The following is a 14,997-nucleotide window of genomic DNA, read 5'->3' as shown; positions in this document are numbered from 1 at the left end:
TGGGCTGCGAGTGACTGCAGCAGGGAGCACCGGCTATGGGGCAGGAGAGAAGCCACTTTTCCCCGGGCTCCTTCCCTGCTCCTTCCCACCATGGATGAAAGAGGCCCTTCCCCACCCCATGGCCGGCACTCCTTGCTGTAGCCACTTGCAGCCCGCATGGGGCTGTCTGGAGCAGGCACAGGTAGTCCCAGGCAGGCTGCAAGTGGCTGCAGCACGGGGCACTGGGCACAGGGTGGGGGAGGGGCAGCTTCCCCCCCTCAAAGCTCACCACCACCTTGTAACCCATCCCCACTACCAGCCTGGGCCCCACGCAGCTCCGGGCTTGCCTGTCGGGGCTACACCTGGCGACAGCAGCTGTGGCCCCCCGCTTGCCACACCAGGCAGTGTTTGCCACCGCCACCTCTGTGCTGCTCAGCATGCGAGCTCCAGTTGGGCAGCAGCAGCCAACACTGCCTGGCGCAGCACGCGGGGGGGCCCCACACACAGCCCTGATGGGCGAGCCCGGAGCTGGCACAGAGCCCAAGCTGGCAGCAGAACTGGGTTACAAGCTGGTGCTGAGTGCACCCCCCCCCCCCGGTGCCGGGGGCCCCAGGCTGCAGCTGCTTGCAGCCGGTGTGGGGCTGCCTGTGCCTGCTCAGAACAGCCCTGTGTGGGCTGCGAGCAGCTGCAGCAGGGAGCACCAGCCACAGGGTGGGCGAGGGGCCGCTTTTCCCCTCACTCAGCACCAGCTTCTTTCCTGCTGGAGAGCAGGGGGTCAGGGCTGTGTGCTGCCCCTCACCTGTACCGTGGGCTGGGGGGCACTGGGAGTGAGTGGGCAGGGAGCCAGCAGGAGCACAGGGCCCACACTGATGTCCCAGGGCCAGTGCCAGTGGGGCCCAGAGCAGGATGGCAGGAGCACAGGGTCCCAGCTGGCAGGGGTTCTATGGACCTGGGCCAGCTCCCCCCTCTCCCTGCTGGTGCAGCCCAGCCCAGCTCCACTGACCCCTGCCAGCCTCTGCCCCACTTTGGGCCCCACCGGTGCTGACCCTGGGACATGGGACCAATGTCCCAATGTCTTGGGACCAAAGACATTGGGACATTGGTCCCAAGATGGTGACCAGGGGACGGGGCACCTGTCAAGGGGTGGGGCTATCCACGTGGCCCTCAAAAGCCTGCCAAAACTGGGTAAGCAGCCCTCTGCCTGAAATAATTGCCCATCCCTGTCCTATAGCATGCCACAGGGAGACAAGGATGATGTCAGTGTCCTGCCACTGCAATGACAAGGGAAGCAGTTGGTTAATATATGATCAAAAAATCCAAAGAAAAGGGCCAAGTCCCACACAACAAATGAAGGCAACCTCCCCTCCCCCACATTGTTTGTGGCAATCTCCACAAGAAAAAAAAAAATACTCCCTGACCTGAAATTTTGCAATCAGTTTGACCCTGAGCGAAAAACAAGGCCCTGTAGCCAGGAACCTTGAAGCTGTGGAAATGTCAGCAGGTACTGGTAATGCATCCAAAACACCACTGACAATCCATTTAGAAGTATAGAAAATATTTAAATATCATGACATTTGCAAGGTATTAAGGAAAAATTTATAGCAATAGTGTTAAGAACAGTTTAGGTAACAAACCAATAAACCTTGTACACAGGCTCCAGAATTCCCATGAAGGTTCTCTCCAGCCTGAAACTTGCCATATAATGTCTCAGGACAATTTGTTTTTACCAAATGAAAAAACACTTTTATAGGCAGCTCATGTTACAGAGGTTAAAATACAATAGAAACTGTGTATATGGGTTGGATTTCTAATATAGTCATTCACTTTAGATGAAACAGTGAAAAGACAGTAGTTCATAACTGACGAGTAGTCAATGGAAAAAAACCCCCAAACTCATGCTAATTATGCAGTCAAGTGCATAATGCTCCCTAATGTCCAAGGAAAAACAGATTCAGCTATGTTTGTAGTAGATCTGTGTATAATGGCAGATTGGTTCAATCTGTAACATTTTGCTGTCATGCCAGAATCACCAATTCAAGTGCCAAACCAGCAGTTGGACTTGTACGCAATAATAGGCTAGTGATGTCATAATATGAAAGACATGTTAAATAAAGGTTCCTTCTGCTTTTTACTGACTATGATGCTTGGGGGGAGGGAGGAGGTCAAAAATCCCATAACACTATTCAAAAAAAACTTCCCTGTATGACAGATCCCATCACTCTAGGATGAATACCACTGGCAATAAAAAAAGCACATCTTCATTTGCTAATAATTGCTTAGTAAAATTCTTTGACATATATGAAATATGAGAGCATGTGCACACACACAAACACAACCTATCTGCATTTGTATTACCTTCACCCAGACAAACCAAGCTTGACAGTACGTACTTAAGGATGGGCTGTCTGCCACCTTATAAAATTCTGGGTTTATGCCAAACCTTTATAGCTTAAAGATTTCTTTAAGGTAGAGTCCGAGGTATGCAAACAAAATGAAAACTGCATACACTTTGCACAAATATCTCCTTGTCTATTATTTAAAAACATGATCTCGCCTTTAAACCTTATGTAACCTGGGTGGCAGCCCAATAGTTTTCACCCCTGCCCAATATCAGGGATGGTGTGGTGAGAGCGGGGCAGGGCTTCTGGCCAGCACCACTTTACTTTCCGGCCGGCCCCTGCTCCCCATAGAGCAGCCTGTGGTCCCAAGAAGATCTAACACTTAACTGATTTAACTATTTACACTTTATTTACAAAACAAGAATAATAGGAAAGGTTACTTACAAGTGAACTTAAATGGCATAACCAGAATCACAAAACAAACCAGAATGCATTAGTCAACCCTTGACTCAAGAACCACAGGCAGGGTAACTGGCAACTTTCAGCCACTGCTGAGATGCTGCCACAAGTAAGCAAGTTGGTCACTCCCAGCAGCTCCAACAGGCTTCCCAATAAGTGACAGACTGCAACAGTGTAAGCTCTTCTGGTCTGCAACAATCCAAATTGTATCAAACCCCAACCCCACAAAGAGGCTGAAGGGTGACCCTCTGTGGCAACCAAAAAGGTGAGCAACAAGCAACAGAGTAGACTCCTGCAGCAATCAGCATGACCCAAGCACAAAGCTCAGGGACTCCATCTGATGACAATCAGTTGCAGAATAAGGGACAGGACTGAGTCCCCCTCGGGGGCAGTCAGTGGCAGAGGGTCAGCAGCACAGGCAGCTCCCAGGGGTCGTTGCTCTAAACCCCTTGCCCTAACCCCCTGCTCCAGATGACTGGAGCCTTGCGGCTCCCTCTGAGGGCCGGCCTGTGCCCCGAGCTCCCAGGGACCCTTGTCCTGGCACTCTGCTGCTCCTCAGGATCCCAATGCCTTGCCTGCTGCTGTCCTGCTTCCCCAGGGGAAGTAAGGGGTTTCCTCAACTCACTGGCACATCTCCCTGCTCCAGATAAGGATGCTGCCTGCGCTCCTGTCCACTGCTTCTTCTCCGCAGTGAAGTGGGGGGCTGACTGCCAGCCCTAGCCTCCAGGACGCCTGGCACGTCCAGCACACTGCGATGGGCCTTGGGGCACCAGCTCTCTGCCCTAAGCCCTGGCCACAGCTCCCTCTCTGCTGCAGGGCTGGAGGCACGGCTGACTGCCGCTGCCTTCTTCTCCCAGGGCCTTCAAGGCTCTTCAGAGGGCTCTCTCTGCTCCCTCTCGTGGGTCAGCTCACCTCAGCTCTTCTTAGGCCTCCTGCATTGTTCCCCAGAGTCACTGTCAGCAGCCCCCGCATGCCAGGTCAGCTGCTGCTTTTATCCCCTCCGGCAGTCCCCCCCTGGCTTGCAAACTGGCCAACCAGGGCTCAGGGTGGCTGGCCCCCAAGTCCGGCCAAGTGAATGAGGCCCCCCTTCTCTGCGAATGAGGGGATTGAAAATCCCTTCTTTCGATTGCCTTCTCCTTTACCACAGGGCAGGGCTCCCCTGCTACACCCTTGGGGTCGATCTTAGTTCACCGGCACTGGTTCTAGCCCAGGGCAAGTATCTCAAGCCAATCTGGTGAGCCCACATTGGCAGTCTGTTACACACACACACACACATATATATATATATATATATGGATTGTTTTGTTTTCCATACAGAGAATGTAATGTTATTCAAAAGAAATGTTGAACATAGGGATAATGGGCTTGATCCCAAACCTACTGGAGTCAACAGAAGTTTCTACACTGATTTCAATGGGCTCTGGATCAGGTATCAGGGGAAATGTATGTTCTGCTTGAGGCAGCAGCTGTAGCATGGGAAGCAAGAGGTAAATATTTCTTTCACATTTTTTAACTTGTTGGATTTCTGATAAATGTTACAGAGTAAAGAAAGGTGGGGGAGAAGAAAGAAACATTTTCTTTGTTCAAAATGAAACAATAAAACAGAGAATTAGATTCAGAGAAATTGGTTGATCCAGTTTAGCATACTATCTTCTCAAAAAGATAAAATGTTAAGAAAGATGGAGCTTACCAATAAATACTAGGATGAGACTACTGCATCTTTGAGTGGAAACAACATGCCACAGAGTGTGTTCCGTGAAGAACAGGTGTCACTTTGGTAGAGAGGCTTCATCATTAACTATTTAAAAAAAATAAACCAAATGATTATGCAAGATCCTACCTAAATCAGTAGAATTCAAGAGAAGCATTCTCAAAGCATCCTAAAATTAAGTACTCAAGCGTGGTAATCCCTCCAGGTCTTGGAATATCAAGAATTGCCTGCAGGATACAGAGACGGATTAAGGTGTACTGGCAAACACAACATTGGAGACCCCTTCCCCCTATGGAAGCTGAGCTGCAAGGCAGGGCAAGGGGCCCTTTTATTGCTGGCATGAGAGGCTAGGTGGACCCTGCCGGCCTGGAGGGGGCACATGCCCACCTCTTCTCCCTGCTACCCGTCCCTGCTACGGCCGAACACACGCACACACATATATGCACACACAGAGACATGCACAGACACAGGCACACACTCTACTCTCACTCTCTGCACATGGACACAGACACAAACATGCTCTCCCTGCCATGAACAGACACACACAAGCACGCACAGACAGACAGACAGACAGACAGACAGACCTCCCTGCTTCCCCACTCTCGATCACATGGAGGCAGTCCTCCTCCATGTCCCTGCTGCGAGCTGTCTGTTGCTCAGTCTGGCCCCTGTTACACTTACCTGCAGGGAGCTGCTGCCTGGCTGTCCTGTATGGCCACACAGATGCAGTGGGCCAGGTCAGGCTGAGCCAGGCCACGAGCCCTGCGCCAAGTCTCTGGAGGTAGGTGGCAGCATGGGGTGGGGGGGGGGGGGGGGTTGCAGGGGGGCTGTGGGGGGGGGGGGGGGGGGGGGGGTGTGGTTGCAGTGGGGCTAAGATGAATTTTGGGGAGCTATAGGCCCTAAGGCCCTCCCAGTGCTTCCACCCACAAAGGTGCATTGTTAGGTGGCACTCCTGGCCCGGCCCAGCTCTGACTGCCCCTACCTGCCAGGTGGGGCACAGCTCTCTCAGCCTGGCTTGGTGCCCCCCAGTCTGCCCCTCTCCCCTGGCCTCCCCCATGAGCTGTGTAGCTCTCCTGGCCCAGCCCCAGCTCCTGCCCTGCCCCCCCCAGCCCCATTAGTGGGGGGGGCCCGCTTCCATCTCCCAGAGAAGCGAATGCAGAAGCTATGGTTTTAAACTTGGGGCCATTTTTGTCTCCCTACTGGCTGAAAAAGACTGAACAATCCAAACAAGTAAAGCAGTTTTGTAAGTTCCCTGGACTTGGGATATATAAAGTATCTGCAGGTGGTCTAGACAATCCATGTCAGAGTCTGACAGGGAGATTCTGGGTTGTGAAAAAGGAGAACAAGGAGTAAGAAAAACCAAGAGGACAACTTTCAAGTTCTTTGAGAATAAAAACATGTGGGGTCTGACTGATTCTCCTCTAATCAGATCCCATCAGACAAGTCACTTCTGCTTCAGACAAGTTACTTCTACTTTACCTCAGGGCAAGAGTGGAATTAACTGTAGCTCTGTCTAAACTGCTGGGTAGGACCACTTTTAATGACATTCAGGCTGCTTACAGATATTTAAAAAAACCCAACACAATGGCTCTTTAATATAAACTTGGTGCACTCCCATGCTGAGCCCAGCAAAGAGTCATCACATTAATTGGACCCCGTTTGCCCGTAGTCTGTATTGATTGGGTGCTTTAGTGGGGCTCTTTGACGCTTTTATCTAATAGCTGATTGAAGTAGATCAAATTCAATTCAATCAGAATTGATTGAATCAGCTATTAGAGAAAGGCACCAAAAAGCCCTGCTGAAGCACCTGATCTATACAGATGCTGTGGAGTCAGGTCCAACCAATTCACGGCTTGTTCTGGTAAAGTGTGTGGGATTTTTTAAATGTCTGTAAACACAGTCTCAGTGTGATGAGGATCCCAGTCTTATTCTAAGAGCTCTCCTGGACTCTCAGATCTGAAGCCAAATCCCTCTTCCAATTGCTTGTTCCTTCCAGCTTTGTGCTAGAACCCACCTGAGCACCCCAAACCTGATGCCCAGAAAGCCCTCCAGCACCTCTCTCACAAGCCCCTGTTCCTGACTTCTAGCCCTTCTTCACACCAATTCCTGTCTCTAGTGCCTGTGACTAAAACCATGCCCAGAAGGAGGGAGAACCCACCTGCACAGAAAGATCCTGAACAATGAGATGGTTTGCTGTGGGCCTCAAGCTAGGGTGTAGATTGAAGGAAGGCCAATTCTGGGGCTAGAACTGCCTGAAGGTGATCTTCAGGTACAGATAGGGAGGGACCTACCCAAATCGAGGTGGCAGATGAGTGATTTTGTGGACTGACCATGGTGCAGGCCACCATTTTTGTGATCTTTTCATGGTGAGCCCCTTCCCCCCCCCCCACTGCTGATTGGCCAAGGGACTCTAGCAGCCTCACTTGCCACTGATTGGCTGAAATCACTGCCCTTCATGTGGCCCCACCGTTCACTGGTGGAGAGGGGTAGGGCTGCACAAAAGGCAACCCTCTTGACCAATCAGTGGTGGAGGGAGAAGGTAGCTGCTATATTGGCTGTTTCCCTTCATGCTGGCAGTTTCCCCCTGCTGGGCGGACTGAAAGGCTGGGCTGCAGCAGATGTTGGTTCCCACTGGGGAAGCAGCATTTTATTTTTAGTAAGGGTTTTTTTCCCCAGTGATTCTGTGCAAAATTGTAGAAACTACCATTTTTGTGGTGTTTGCAGAAACCACCATTTTTCATGGTTTCCATGAAAACTGCAAAAATCACAATTTAAGTGGGTCTCTACAGATAGGACCCTCAATGCCTCTTGTTTCACATGGAAAACGTTCTCTCAGTTGAGGAACACAACTCGCCTTGCACCTCATACACCAGTTCTTTCCATTCCCCCTGGGAGTGGACATGTGTGCACCCAGACACCAGCATCTACTGCGGTGGTGCAGTAGAAAGAAAGGTAGGCTTGGGTGGGCATCTTAGTTGCAACAGCACATTACAGAGAAAACACTCCCCGCAAGGTGCTGTATTCTTGCTTGGACACCTGGTCATGCTTCTTTGCTCTGTCAGACCTCCAATCAGGCTCTGGCTGCTTAGTGTTTTTATGGCAGCTAAATTTTTTTACAGTCTTTATTGACAGCCAATTTTAGCATGATTTTTTACTGACAGTAAATTTACTGACAGTTGGCAACCCTGACCCAAGAGACCCTCCTACCAATAGCAGCAGGCAACTTGCTTACCTATATACCCTCTGATTTGCTCTCTTCCTCCCGGTCCCACATTGCTCTCTTTTTCAGCTGCCAAGGGAACCAGATTTAAGGGTCACTGTGCTGGGAAGCAGGGGATGTCACTGGATCTCTCCCACTATTTAGGCATGTAAACTAAATAGGATCTCACCCTAAATGTATAAGAAAGGTCACATAATTAAAACCCACACGAAGTCAAAAAATACCCAAATTAAGCAGTTTTAGCTCAGCAATAGCATGCTTTTCTATTCTGATTTTTCTGGTTCAAGGCATGCTATGTGGTTCATGTCATAATATGTAACTTAGAGAAATAGAAGGTGTCTAACGTACCTGAGTTAAAGTCACTACTTTTCAGAAGTGCTGAGCTTCTGTGCTTCCTGGCTTTTTTTAATGTCTAATTATTCATCCTTAGTATTACATTGACAGATTTTGAATAGCTGACTGGCCACAATTATGTTTAAAACTTCTGGGCCACTATAAATTATCCTGAGTTATGCTGGGAAAAGAACAGGAAGAAAGGAAATGCAGACCTATTTGGCTCACATCTGTTCTGCAATTTACAAAGCCTTTGAAACCCCAAATCTGCACCTAGGTATCCTTTCCATGCAGGTAACAATGACATGAACAGATTTACATTAGCTTAAAAATAAGCAGAGAGGTAATCAGAATCATGCCTTTAGGCTTAAGGGCAACTTGTTGTCATTAAGAAAGATTATAGGACAGATTCTTGGCTAGTATAAACTGGGATTCAATCCATTAATTTTCATGGACTGGAGAAGGGCAAACATAGTAGCATATTATCCTTAAAAAGAAAGGAAAGGAGGACCTGAGGAATTATGGACCAAACAGTCCTACTTCTATACTTGGAAAGGTATTTCAATATGTTATGAAACTATCCATTTTTAACGGGTTGGAAGATAATAAAGTGATAAAAACCAGCCACCAATCATGTGAAGTCAGTCCAGTTTTTGTCTTAGACAAGGTAACTAACCTAGTTGAGGGAGGAAACAATATGTACATTGTAGCTTGACTTCCATAAGTTGACAGTCCCACATGACATTCTTAAAAGTGAACTGAAGAAATATGCAATGGGATAAGTTAATATATGCTGAGTGCACAGGAAGTTGAAGAGCCATACTCAAAGAGGAGTTTTCAACAGTTCTCTCATCCTGGCAGGAAATATCAAGTGGAGTCTTGATCCCCTACAGGGGGTGCGTTCTGGGTCCAATTCTCAATATTTAAAAAAATATTCAATATTTTTGTCAGCAACTTGAATGATAGAATACCAAGTATCATTATACAATTTGAAGATGACACAAGCTGAATGAATTTTCTTACAATTTCAGTAGATTTGAGAAATTATAGAAAATCAACAAGATTGTATTCTAAAAACAAGTTTATGTTTCTGTGCCTAGGAAGTAAAAATCGAATGCACAAATATAAAATAGGGAATGACTGGCTAGGCAGAAGCACTGCACAAAAAGATCCAGGACTTTACAGGGCCATAAAACCAAGCACAATCTGTTGACTGATGTAATGCTGTCATGAAAAAGGTGAAGGTTATTTCAGTAGTTATTCACAGTAATGTTGTATGGAAGATGACACATACTTATACTACTCTGCACAGCCCTGTTGACGTCTGTTGAATTTGGGACTTCACACTTTGAAAGATGTGTAAAGGTTGAAGGAAATTATTTTGTTTAATCTAACAAAGAGAAGGCAGATAACTCTTCACCTCTGTTAAATATTATTATAAAGAAGACAGCGATCAGTTGTTCTCCTGTCCACTGAAGGTGGGTGTCATGGGCGGGGGTCCTCCAGGAGGGCCGTGATCTCCTTAAGGCCCCTTCCCCCATGCCAAGCCGGTCCAAGGGCACCCTCCGATTCTCGCCCACCACGTCTTTGATGTTTACATAAGTTTGGGAAGTTGCCTTACGCCCTCTTGGACATGGTTTGTTGGGACCTCCGTCCCCGTGGTTTCCCAGACTCTCCGTGGGTCTCACTGTATGATGGGTGCTTCCCGGGCACCCTAGCCTTATGGGCTATGCGTGGCTCCAGCCAGCCCCTACACCCCCCCCCAAGCCTCGCAGTTGGACTAGACGTTGTTCGGTCTCTCGGTCTACTCTCATGCCCCTCCTCTCCGGGCCTTCTCTGTACTGCTGTCCTTTCTCCGGGGCCTTCTTAAGTACTGCCGCCCCCTCCTGGGGCTCTCCATGCCCACTCTGGGCCTTCTCTGTAAAGCCGCCCCTCTCCTGGGGCCTTCTATGCCCACTCCGGGACTTCTCATTCAAGCTGCCTGTCTCTCGGGCCCACCGCACTGCTACCCCCCCTCTCCGGGACTCACTGCACTACTACCCCCTCTCTCCGGGGTTTACCGCAATGCTACACCTGTCTCTGAGGTTTACCGCAGTGCTATGCCCTTCCTCAGGGGCTCACCATGCCCGCACTGGGGCTTCTCAGTAGTGCCCCCTCTCTGGGGCTCGCCACGCCTGCACGGGGGCTTCTCAGTTGTGCCCCCTCTCTGGGGCTGAGGTCTATGCACCCCGTACACCACGCCCTTACTGACGCTGGGGCCCCCACACCACTGTGGGTCCCTATGAGGCCTCCTCCAACCCCTAATAGCCTCACCCAAACCACTGGTGTAACAACAAAGCAAAACACAAACTCAAGCCTCTCGGCTACAACTTAACCATAAGCCACCTGGCTATAACAACGTTGCTCAGACCTCTTAGAGCTGCCATCCTTTACTCTGCTTGAGGAGTACCTGCGGTTCTCGCATCTTAGCTCCAGAAGCTCCTCTCTGTCCAGCTGCTAGCAGGGAACTGCTAGCCTGGCCTCAGCCCCTGGGCTTTATGAGGGCCAGGCCCTGCCCCTTCCGGTCAGCTGACCTCCTGGTTGCCCTGGGCAACCCACAGCTGTGCTCCTTATTCCCCGCCAGGGCTCTTTCCCCGGAAGTTTCCCCTCTCTAGGAGCAGGGCACCTCAGTGCTCTGCGACAGTGGGAAAAGAAGAACATGCTTACTTTGCAACAAAAGGGATTTAGGCTAGACATTAGGAAAAACCTTTCCTAAATAAGGATAGTTAAGCAGTGGAACTAGCCAGATAGGGAGTTGACAAAATATCCATCATTGGAGGTTTTAAAGAACAGGTTAGAATCCTAACCTTTGCAATTAAGCTGTATATATTAATATTTGATCAAACAAAGAAGAGAAAAGCTTCTTTTTGTAAATCTTGCTGAAATGTTAAGCACTTACAGGTGTGTGAGGAACATACTGTCACAGGTAACCAGAGAATAGGGACTAAAATGAGCAAGATGCATAAAACTGAGAATCACTACTGCATGGCGGCAGGAGGGAGGGGGTGTTGCTCCAGAATCTTGTAGCTCGTTCTGCTATTAACAATTGTGTATAATCCCCTCACATACTTTTCCCAACTCTCATCTCTTGGAGCCAATCTCTCTTTTGTTTCTTCATACAGCCGGCCATTGGGAGAGGCTGGGGTTCCCTCTCTAGGCTCTTCCTCCAATTTTGGTGGTTTCATTTTTCTCTCAGTCCATCATCCTGCTGTTTATCCCCTTCCCTAACCTCCTTCCCTCTTTTGACCTTTGACTCTGGGTAACCAAGCGACAGGGCCGCTCACTAGACCTCTCTCCACTAAACACTGCTACCCATCCCTGACTGAAATGGCAGAGAGACCTAGTGGATCAGCACTAAGGCTGAGTTTTATTCCTGGTTTAGTAACTGGCCTTCTGGGTGACCACAGGAAAGTAAATTAAATGCTCCATGCCTTTGTTTCCCCATCTGTAAGATAGGGAAAATGACACAGACCTCCTTTTAGAAGTGCTATGAGAACTAATGACAAAAGGTGTTACATGAGACTTCGGTATTATTGGTGGTGGCAATGTTGTTCCCACCTTTACAATCCCCACATAATTTCCAGTGGCTTATAGTCAATCAAAATCCAAAATCTGTCCCTAGCTAAAAACTAATCTCCAGTGCAGTGCTTCTTAGCATGAGCATGAAAATGTTCTTGAAAGAAGACCCAGTAAAGTCTCTGTCTCACAATTAATCAGTGTCCAGGCTAGAGGAGATTCTTGGAAAGTTATTATTATACAGTTTTTTACTGGTCGCCTGTTAAGTATAACTAGAAATGAACCAGACAGTGAAGTCCCAGACCACCCCAGAATGTCTCAGCTATTAAGGTTGATTTAACTAAAATAAAGATGATTGTTAAAATTTTCCAACAGAACAAAATGTACAACTCAAGCACCATTCATATTGTACATCAATCAATCAATCAAAACTGTGATTTGCAGCAAATCTATTTTTTTCCTATCCAACTCCCCACAGAGCTATTGCTAGCTTCTTTAGTCAGCTTGCTGGCCTGTATACTTACCGAAGTAATGTCGCTGTCCTTAATATTCCGTGTTGAGTTGAGTTTGTATCCAGCTATTGTCTGGGAGTGAATGACTGCAAATGTTCAGTGCATGACTAATTAGAATTTCTGCTTGGTTCTGCAAAATGAAAAAAATTCCTCCTTTTTGTTGATACAGCAAGTAATCATGAGAAAAGATGAGTGATAGCAAAGAGTAGGGGGTGAAGAACAAAAAGGATATTCCATTTTGTGAGTGAAGCTTTAACATCTACACTCAGATGTACACCAGGATGACTATGGCAAAGGAAGAGCTTGGAAATAGGGCACATACGCACTAAGTTAGAAAAGCGTTGCCTATTTCAGAAAATATTCAGGAAGGAGTGGGCACCTGGCTTCATATTTCACTAGTTTGACTCTTACAAATACTTTTACTGGGCACATCTACACATGTAATTACGGCACCTGAATAAACAAAGGAGCTTATTGCTCCAGAGTTAATTGTTCCTGGGTGTGCTGTTTGAACATGCGCCTGGGAGCAATTAACTCTGGATCAAAAAGCTCCACAGTTTATTCACCCTTCCATCATTACATTGCTGGGGCATGGGGGACTTGATGGTGCTATTAGCTCTACTTCTGTAAGGCATGAGGATGACCACAAGCTCTCCATGGACTTGACTCTGTAATAGAGAGGTTGAGAGACTGGTGGAGATAGCTTTCAAGGGTCACTCACTTGTGTCATCAAAAAGAGACATCACTCATAGAAAACTAGGTGGTTTTGTGACCCTATGTCTCCTTTCTGCTACAAGGAGAGAAATGCTTCATGTTGATATTTAGATCACCCTGACTGAATAAATATTCACAACTCATTCAGATGAAGGAGAAATTTGCACCTCTTTGAGCTGTTATTGCAGGCTCTCTGCAGACTCATCTCTGCACAGGTTGTGCTCAGTTCACATTTTTGAGGTTTCCTTTATCAACATAACAGCTAAAGACTTACTCTTTAAAAAAAAAAGAAATATAATGTTAGCTGAGTTTGTGGGCAGCAAGATAGAAGCCTTGGGGAGTTGCCTGAACATGGGCCTCCTGCTCGTTTCCAAGGCCAGATAACAGGGTAGGAAAGGGGTAAGGGAGGTAAAGCAAAGTAGAAGTTCTCAGTAACAGTTTCTACGCACAGGTTTTAGTGGAAATGTTCCAGCGTTACACTATTACTTCTATGCTAGTAACAACAGGTGCAGACAACTGAACCATTCCCTATTTTCACTGATTGGGAACCAGTTCAGAACTGGAAGCACTACTACTTCCAGTGCTAGTAGTATCAAAATCACCAGTATTACCTGCATTGTTTCTGTATGTCATTTGACCAAACAAAAGATCTAGATGACAGACTAAAGGCAAAGCAGCTAGTCTGTACCAAGGCTCACACAAGCTGTATTCTACCAGGACTACAGTAATGGGGATGTAGCTTCAGCATAGACAAAGTCAGTCAGAAGTACCAATAACAGCTGAAGTAAACGAATGTAGTCCTCATTTTTCACCCTGTTCCCTGCTTTATGCTGGCATGTTACAGAGCAGGATGATGGTTAAAGTATAGCTATTTGCAGGAAAGGCACAAACTTAGTGGGTGCATTTACATCAGACACTTACTACACATTAGCTTAATAACACTGCACAGTAGCATGTTGTTTAAAAATCGATAATAGCCTACTGCACAGTGTTATTAGGCTAACGCGCAGTAAGTGTCACAAAATAACCATGCGCTGGTGCTACTGTGCATTAGCTCTAGTTACTGTGCATTTAGTTAGTACTTCATTAAGCAAGTAGTAAACTAAATGTGCAGTAACTGAAGTGCATTAATGAACGTCTAGACGTGCCCACTGTTACTCAGAGATAAGGAAAAAAACAATGGAGTTAATAGCAGTTAAATGCTTAGTGTTTGAAATTTCCAAAAGAGTGAAATGGAAACACCTACATCAGCTTGCAAGGGCTACCCCATGCCTCAAGATGAAAACATACATCTCTTTATTCTGGTTAAACAATACTACAGATTTTTGACTATATGTCAGGGCTCCTGGCCAGACCACATTGAAATATAATGCAAGTAGTTGTTGATGGGAATATAAAAAAAATCAATCAAAATAAATTGCCAAGAATGTTTGAACCTGTTTGATCTACAGCCTAAAGCTCAGATTCTGCCAAAGAAAATACATTTACATTTTTTAAAAGGTCTGGGAGAAGGATAATGGACTAGCAGTCCCATTTTTTGTAAAATAAACGGTCCCATTTAATAGAACTTTTGGACTAGTTTGGAGGCTCATTGCATGTTCATGTCTCTTGCTTTCCATGACATCTAATGTTAATTCAGTAATCAAAAAGTCTGTTCTGAGAGACACTGATTCTAGCTTTCCGACTGTGCTGGTTCTGTAGGTTAGTGACTGCAATAGAAAATAATCCACATGGAGACCCCCAAAGAATGATGGATCCCCTTTATAAGGGAAAAAGACATCAGAGTTTGATTGTCAGTAGGGCAGATGATTATCACCTCTGACAGCATTAAAACTTCAACCCAGGTCTGCCTTGGGATACAATTTGCACTAAAGACACTATATTCTGCTAGCCTAATCCCCAATGAGTGAATACTAAATTATTCTGGAAGCAGTCCCAATAGGGGACAATTTGGGATTATTATTGGATTATTTAAAATCCTAAATGGTCTAGGCTTCATACATCTAAGAGACTGCCTTCTCCTTTATGCCCTACCATGATCCCTAAGCTCAACCAAGAGCAACCTTTGGCAAGTACCATCAGTACACCAAGTTCACTTGGTAGCAGGTCATTGCAATGACATGTAGTCAGTAGTTGCTGCTCAGCTCTCGCTTGAGGCCTGCCAAGTTTAGACAG

The 14,997-nt window shown here is 47.0% G+C and overlaps 1 long non-coding RNA gene across 1 annotated transcript in view; it reads right to left on the bottom strand.

The window, feature by feature from the left end:
* LOC112551543 overlaps positions 1 to 10,539 on the bottom strand; it is a 26,420-nt gene extending 15,881 nt beyond the window's left edge. Inside the window, exons 1-3 of the long non-coding RNA XR_003095843.1 lie at positions 10,491 to 10,539; positions 7,721 to 7,878; positions 4,468 to 4,575 (exon numbers count right to left, since the gene is read on the bottom strand). This is a non-coding gene — a long non-coding RNA (uncharacterized LOC112551543). The remainder of the gene's footprint in view (positions 1 to 4,467; positions 4,576 to 7,720; positions 7,879 to 10,490) is intronic.
* Positions 10,540 to 14,997: the final 4,458 nt, after the last annotated feature.

The sequence above is a fragment of the Alligator sinensis genome, unplaced genomic scaffold (genome assembly GCF_000455745.1).
Source record: "Alligator sinensis unplaced genomic scaffold, ASM45574v1 scaffold913_1, whole genome shotgun sequence".
NCBI classification, from domain to species: domain Eukaryota; kingdom Metazoa; phylum Chordata; order Crocodylia; family Alligatoridae; genus Alligator; species Alligator sinensis.
This window is presented reverse-complemented; position numbering and strand designations above follow the sequence as displayed.